Genomic DNA, 8226 nt, shown 5'->3' with positions numbered 1-8226 from the left:
AATTAAGACTTGAGACCAATAGGAACTTCAAGGAGGTTGTTACTTACAGCAAGCAATTGCTATGGCATCAGTGCAGTGGTTGAACCAGAGACAGTTCCCTTTCGTACATGAACACAACATGCTTTTTTTCTGTCCAGTCTGCAGGTCTCCACTGGGATGCTGTCCATCCGGTCCTGGTCAGTGGAGACACACGACTGTAAGTACTATTTCTGGTGAACAGATACCCTACCACAAACTCATCATCACAAGTGGGTCTAATAAACAACCACCATCATTTTCACTTTCCACACAAAGAAGCTGTGTTCGGACCAGCTGTGGTGGTCTTTGCTGTCATGTCACCCTCAGTGGGATGTCCCTTCAGAATAGGTGGGGTGGGGTGAGAAACAGTTGACACAGCTGTTGCCCAGATGTGTCAGTGCTGTGTGCAAACAGCTCTCCTGCAGACTAGCTGGCATTTTTCCTATCACTGCACTTAGTAACTGTAAAAAAATGAAAGGTGGAGAGGGTGAGACAACCCTCCACACCTGTGTGTTACAACTATTTTGCTGTTTATGGCTTTCTTTTCCAAGTCGTCTAAGTGAGGTTTCCCTTGCCAAATACTTTTCATCTCTACTGTCTCCCTTGGGATTGCACTATTCTAGTTTTCCTTTTAATTTATTACACAAGCATGCTTCTTCCTTATTCCAGAGAGTCAGAGCAGTTCCTCAGAAAGTGCACATAAGCAGTATACACCAGCCAGGCCTGGATTTACCTGACCAGGGCAAGCCCAAGGACACATCCGATCCACCTTGCCTGTTATTCCAGGATGCTGCATGGTCTGCAGTGTGGAATACAGTTGCAGCTGCTCAGCTCCTCCAGCCTCCTTGCATCTGCCTCCAGGTCAGTGTCCCAGGGTGCGTATTAGTCAGCAAAGGAGCCACTTACGGTGCAGAAGAGAAGAGACAGAAACTATCCACTTCACAAGCTTGCCTTGCTCTGTAAGGGACAAAGGGTGGTTTTCATACCAGCTCATGCAATGCTCTGCAGGAAAAGCTCTGTGCTCAGTTAAGGGAGGCAAGGAGCTCAGAAAAGACAGTAGATGGGGACACTCTAAAGAGAACTCAAGATTCAAGGGAAATGGCTTAAAACTGGCATGGGAGTGATGCAGGTTATCTCAGTGCAGTGTGCATAGATAGATTTAACAATTAAGCAGTTTGTATTTGCACATTTGGTCTCTGGCTTACTGATGTCTGGATCACAAATTGCTTGTGCAAAGATTTTTCAGAAAGAAGGATGGGTAAGATGACTAAAGGGAAAAAATCTGAAAAATCAGTTCTGCTCACATGCAGCTTAAATACATTGTCGTAGCATTTGGGAGATTTAGAGTGTCTTGCTGTCTAACGGTTGTGTTATCAGCAAGCTCTGTGATAGTGGATCTGTATAGCTGTCCTCAGTTGCTACTCCTCCTTAGAAACATTCCAGCCACCTGGAGCAGTGATCAACTCTGTCCTGAGCTGGGTTTTGCTTCCAGTGCTCCAGTCTGTGTGTGCTGCTATTCAGAGTTTCAGGAAAGGCAAAATACGTTAGTGCAGGAGTAAGTGTATTACACTGCCTCAAGTTTTAATAAAGATCTAGGACGCGTTAAACTACTTCAGTCACACAGTATATTTATCTGATGAAAGAATGGACTCCTGCTCAGTGTCCAATTAGCAGTGAAAATATGCTTATGAAGTAAATTGTGCAAAGTCTTACACTTCTAGGACATTGCATCAGAGTTTTTGTGACCTATACTGTAACAATGTGATACAGATATGTAGTTCTACTGAAGTTTCCAGTGGGCAATTTCCTTCCCACAGCAGCTCATACTACAATCGACACAACCTAATCCCCTCAATCACACTCTTAGATGAGCCATGATGCATCTTTCCTCTATGATATTCTTTAGATATGTTACAGGGTCTTTAAACAGCAGTGTTGGAAATAAGAACTTAAAACAACTTCCGAGACGTACTGAGGAAAAGCTGTGCCTGCTAAGATGGGATAAAGACCGGTAACGTTAGAAACTTCAGATAAAGGAAAATGTTCTGATGCTTCCTTGAGATCCTTAGAGTATTCAAACAAGCAGCTACAACCTAACATCACCTGTGTATTTAAGCCTGGATGAAACGCTGGCCTGCTGAAGGCAGCAGCAAAGCACCCATGGACTTCAGTGGAATCAATGAATCTCCATCAGCCTCTGGTATCTCACCTTAGGTGGTCATCCCTGTCCAGCAATGGAAGTGGCCTTATACCAGGCTTCTCCCAGCTGTACACTGGTAAAAAGGATCTGTGAGCAGTGCTGCCTTGGACCAGATTTCATATCGGAACTTAGAAGTCACAACCCCATGTATTACTTCCCCAGCTCCTGAGGAACTTCAAACTCTGCCCAAAATGAAATTGTGTAAGACATGATAAATTGTACAAATGTGTGTTTCATTAGGAATGAAGTTTCTTAAAGTTCTCAGCACTGCAATGATTGCCTTTGATCAAATGGACCAAGCACTTCAGTCATTTCATTAAGGTGCATGAAAACGCTGTTCTAAAAATCTGTCTCTAATTTGTGAGAGAAGGAAGATAGGTTAGTGATTCTTTGGAGGTGACAGGGATGAATTTGACCATAGAGAAGAATAACGTTTCAGGTGATTGTAACTGTTCCAGAAATATTACCTAAGACATCTGCTTAGTCCTGTATTTAAAGCAAGATTTGTTTCAGAACATGTGAACAAAGGCATTTGAAAGCCAGTGTGCAGGTCTGCTGCTTTCTCTGCAAGGATGCGGCTGGTTGCTGAGCAACCTGGCGCTGGCCTGATGCCACTCCTGGGCAGGGACCAGCCGGCAGATCTTGCCGCATGCCTTGAATTGATCAAACTCATCTTCTCCTAAGTGCTTTCTTCTTGAGAGGTAATGAAGCTCAATCAATTCTGCCCCCTTGCTGGGACAAGGCATGCAGGGTGACTGATGGACAGAGCAGGATACTCTCACTAATCTGTGCCATAGACATGATCAAAACGCACTGAAGGCAGCAGCAAGGAGCCAAGCAATTTTTCTCCCAGGAGCATGTGAGGTTTGGGCTTTCCTGGGTAAGAGCAGCATGAGTGTTAGACATCAAGGAGAGGTACAGGGGAGAGTTAAGCAACCTGTGATCCTAAATCAGAAGGATGCAACATATTGAGCAAGAAGAGATGTAAGACATTCTTACCATTCAGAATTAAAATAGAGAACGTAAAAACACTTTCTGCACCCATCTGCAAAGACAATTTTTAAAGCCTCTTAACCTGCCCACACAAACTCACACGTCTATGTGACAAGGCAAAGTTAGCAGTCCAGGTTTGACACAAATGGCCAAAATATTTAAAATTTTAACAAATGTGCTACTTCTGTGTAGCACTAGGCAATCTAAGAATAACAGACTCAGTCAAATAATGAGGAAAAGCTGTGGGTGGTAGGAGTAATGAAGCCTGGTTTCCTACAGATTTCTGCCTTGTTACTGTCTGTAGGTGCTGACTGGTTGGAGGTCTCGGAGGCTGTCTGCTGTACCAGCTCTCTGGAGCCTAATAACCCATCAGCTCACATCGTGATTCCCTCAGCGACAGCATCTGGAAGAGGTACAAATAAGATCTCTCTTACCTACTTGCATGTTTCTTTCCCCCAAATAACGTGGCCTTCAGTGCCACTGAATCCTTGCTTTCCTGTCATAATTAGGTGAGAACAGTAACAAGTTCAACTACACACATGCACAAGAACTCACCCCAAGGCTGGAAGTGCCTTTGGCTGTTCAAGCTGCCTCTGCCCTAGACAGAGCGTGGGATGCCATTTGTGCTCTAGATTCTTTTTGAATATTTGCCATTATTTCAAATGTACCGCAAAAATGCTTCTTAATTTTCCCATTCAGACTACTGTGGTTGGAAAGGACTTCATTATTTCAACATTTATAGGATATTAATAAAGCAGGTCTTCTGCAGCTATAGCATAAATAGGTTAATCACTTTGTAGCTGGGATAGCACAAAAGAAGTAGTACAATCAAGATAATACTGTAAGCAACTGGCTAAAGGATTATGCCTGCTACTTGCCTCAAATGAGTGGAAGCAAAACTGTTAAACTGTGTGCTGTCGGCCTTATTTTACTAGAGATTAATGGTGAAAAATGATTGATTCTGCTCCTGGCAAGCTCCACGGGAGTAAGATAACATTTGAGCTCTCAATGGCTGTAGATTTGTGCTCTTAAAGATTACCTGGTGTTGAATTTTTTTCAGGAAACAAAACAAAGGAACAGCTGTTAATTTTGAGTGTAGAGAGAAAGTTTTTAATTGAATGTCCTGTATCTATCTGAAAAATGTTATTTGCTGCAATTCTGAGCAGTTGCATAGGATATTCTGAGCCAAAGGATTTTATCAGAAAACAGTATTTTCTTGCTGTCTGATGTATTTGACAGCACTTTGTAAATAATCATTTTGGTACTGATCCAGCAAAGCACTTAAGTGAATACTTAACGTTAAGCACGTAAGTATTTCCTAGATTTCAGTGGGACTATTTATACACTTTAAGATGAAAACTTGCTGAAGTGTTTTGCTGGATCAGGTCTCTGCAGCATCTCCCCTGCTCCTAATCAGATCTCATTCTGCTCGTGATGAAGTCAGAAAAAGTGCGTGTTCAGTAATTCAGAATCAAGGCCATCATCTTTTTTTTTTCCCTTCTCATGCATTTAAGTTGACTTTCTCTGAACCGAAAGACAAAGCTCTCAGTGATAGCCATAGATCAAACCTAAGCCTATGGTCAAGGTCCCTTATAAATATCTATAGGGGACTTTAAAATTCACCCTTTAAAAAAGTGTTTACAAATAGATACAATTTACCTCAATACATGCTGTCAAGAGAATGGGAAGAAAAAAATCAAAGCCTTATCAAATTCAAGTTGAGAATAGGTTATCTCCAAAATATTGCATGATGCCTAAAGCAGGAGGGCCATGGAACAAGCTCTTTTTCATACTGTTCTCTCAGGATATTTTGTCTGCCGCCTCCGGCAGATTTCTCCTCTGCCTTCTGGAAAGCAGAGAGGCCAACGCAGCTAGAGAAAGGCAGGCTTTTGAGCCCTGCTTTCCTTCACTCTCAGTGAGGGTTGGGGAATATGGGAGAAAAGAAAGCTGGATTGTTTTTTACCCTTCTTTGACCTGGCAGTCCTGTCAGTCGGAAGAATCCCGCTCTGTTTATCGAGCAAGCTGTCTCTGGGACTGACTGAGGGAGAAGAAATACGAAGTAGAATCATAGAATGGTTTGGGTTGGAAGGGACCTTAAAGATCACCTAGTTCCAACTGCCCTGCCATGGGCAGGGATGCCTTCTACTAGACCAGGTTGCTCAAAGTCCCATCCAACCTCGATAACTTTTCTAACCATGACTGATTTGCAACAAGCCATACGTGGAAAAAGCTTAGAGTCAGAGCACAAGAAAGAGAAAAAAAAGCTGTGAGTGCTGTTCCCAGCCCTGCCACTGACTCACTGTCTGATCTCCACGGGGTCATACTGCTGCACAGCCACCTCACATTTCCTGGGGTGGGAAACTGGGACAATTAGTGGTACCACCACCTCCCTCTTCCCAATCTGCATTGAGGTTCAATTTGAAAAAGTTTGTAAGGCATTTTGGTGCTCCCAAATGGGGGAGCCGCAGCAATGGGAAAAGCAGAGATATCTGACAGTTTTCTACCTATTTGATCAAAGAGATGAAATTTCTAAGGGCTGCAGATCTGAACCCCTCTGTATTTCCACTGATTTTTCCTTCACATCTTAGGAATACACTCAAAATGCTTTGCTTTTATGACTGTAGTGTATGTCTCCCTGATGTAAGTCAGAGGTTACCTGAAATCTGAAAACTCTCTGCATCCTGCTGAGCAAACTGAACCCTGAATGGCGAGGGTAAAGCAAGGTGTGACAGCACCCATCCTGCATGCAGAAGTTGGTACTGATCTCTCCACTGACTTTGTTGAATGCTGATAAGTTTGGGAGGAACTGAGCATGCTAGGGATCCCGATGTGGGGCAGGCTGCCCTGTGATGCAGAGCTATAATCTACCTCTTTCCTTCCCTGCTCCCCTTGTGCTTTCAAGGACCTTTCCCTGGGCCAGGTGTTAAATGCATGTTCTGGCCCTACTGGCTGCTCCAGTCAGCTGCCTCCGTGGCAGAACCATCCCAGTTCTCCACCGCCTGGCCACCTGCTCCCTGCAGGAGAGAGGGAAGAGCCCCCCAAAAAGAGTGACAGCAAAAGGAGATATCCAATGTATCCAGGGGGCATGGAGGGAACAGAAAAGGTGGTTCTGTGAAAGAAGGTAGGAAATCCCATCCAGTTCCTCCCAGGGATGATATCTCAGGAAATAGCACTGATTGGCTGATACTAATTTGAAATTCTTCCTGGCAGTTCAGTGTTTTAGAGTATTAATAAGCTGTAAATGTTAACGAAACTACTGTGTTCATTAGAATTGATCCTTTTTTTTTTCCCTTTTTTTTTTTTTTTTAAATGTTTTTCCAATAGCTCTAGCTGGCAATTTTGGTGAGAGGCAAAACACTGACTGTGGCCATGGGAATGAACTTGCTTGCTATCAAGGAGAGCTGACCCCTGGAGAATATGTGGGTGAGAGTAGGGGAAGCCTGCACCATGGTTTGGTACCTATTTTCCTAATTTCTCCGTTGCTTTTGGCTGAACACTCTTACACCCCTGTTCAAATCTGCACCCAGCCCACTACTCAAATTGGAGTGTTGCCAATTACACAGAGCAAAAGTTGTGGAGACTTGAATCTTGTTTTTTGAACTACTCGGATGGGGGGGCGAGGGCAGTTGCAGAAGAAGACGAATTATTTGCAAGCTCTTCTTCAGACCCCTTCTAAGCTGGTATGTCCAAGTTTCCCTGCAGAACTGCAGAATTATGTTTTTAAATAGTCACAGTCTTGAACCAGTGCCCAATAATTGTCCTCGACCAAAGAGCTCTCCACATTTCAACAGCACTATTGGCTTCAGTGGGTAGGTGTTGGTTAGGGGGATGAATCCTGAACGCAGCAGGTGAATACACGAGTAAGACCGGGAGAGAGCTCCCATACAGAAGGACTCAATTTAAGACTAAACAAGTCAATGCTGCACACTGTTTCTGTTACTTATATCCAGAGCAGCAAATGCCTGTCACACCTTTTTTGTATTGTTTTCTGCTATGGCAAGCCCCACCACAAGTCACTGAAATACAGAAAAATCTTTTCACAGAAGGTAATAAGTTTTCCCTCATTGTGCAAGGCCCTTATCCAATAAAGCATGGTGGACACATGCTAAATTTTAAGCACAGAGGCCTTATAGACTTGAACATAACAATTATTTTGCCTAAAGTTAACAGCATATGAGTGCTATTTGCTGTACCAGAGCCTAAATGCTTTGAAATGAGTACTGTAATTTTTGGTTCCCAAAATCTTGATAATACAATCTAAAATATTCTAACAAGAATGCTGATTTCAGTCCTTAAGCTGAAATAGAAATTTTACAGACAATGTTTGAACAAATTTCTTGCAGTTAGTTTAAAAGTTTTAAAAGCATTTGTCTATGCTGCAGACAGGCACAAACAGTTTGCCGAAGATGTGTGACTTCATAGTAGAAAGAAACTGAAAATTCCATACAATAAAAGTTTCTGTCTGTGGTCAGAGTGGCAGAATAAACTGTCTAACTGTGACAGCTGCATTCAAGAATAACTAACCATTGTCAATTTACTGTTTGTTGTCTTTTAGCACAGCCTGAAGAGTATTTATAGCTGTCATCCTATTGTATCTACAGAGCACGGAACATTTTGAGCCAGATTCTAATATACGGGGTTGCACTGAATAGCACTGCAATCATCTACTTGGAGTAAGTTCCCACAGTGTAAGATACTCAGACTCTAATTCTCACCTACCCACGTGCTAAGACTGGTGTCAAATCATACTCTAACATGTTTAAGTCATACAAAAGGGAAAGGCTAATAAGATAAAGATTCCTAGTTAATAGAATTAGAAAAGGCATCCCAAAGGATTTTATTATGGAAGCAATTGCAGCATATAGTTAGCTCTGTATATGATTACATATATAAATACTGAGAACCCCCCTTGAATCAGTGGAGGCCAGGCCCAGCTCTCAGCACATACTGTCTTTTATAGGCTGGTGTTAACTGGCATTTCCTTATGACAGTGTTTAATTTTAAGGCAATTCTCT

Source organism: Accipiter gentilis, chromosome 24 (assembly GCF_929443795.1).
Source record: "Accipiter gentilis chromosome 24, bAccGen1.1, whole genome shotgun sequence".
In the NCBI taxonomy this organism is placed as follows: Eukaryota; Metazoa; Chordata; class Aves; order Accipitriformes; family Accipitridae; genus Astur; species Astur gentilis.
Note: the sequence above shows the minus strand (reverse complement) of the source record.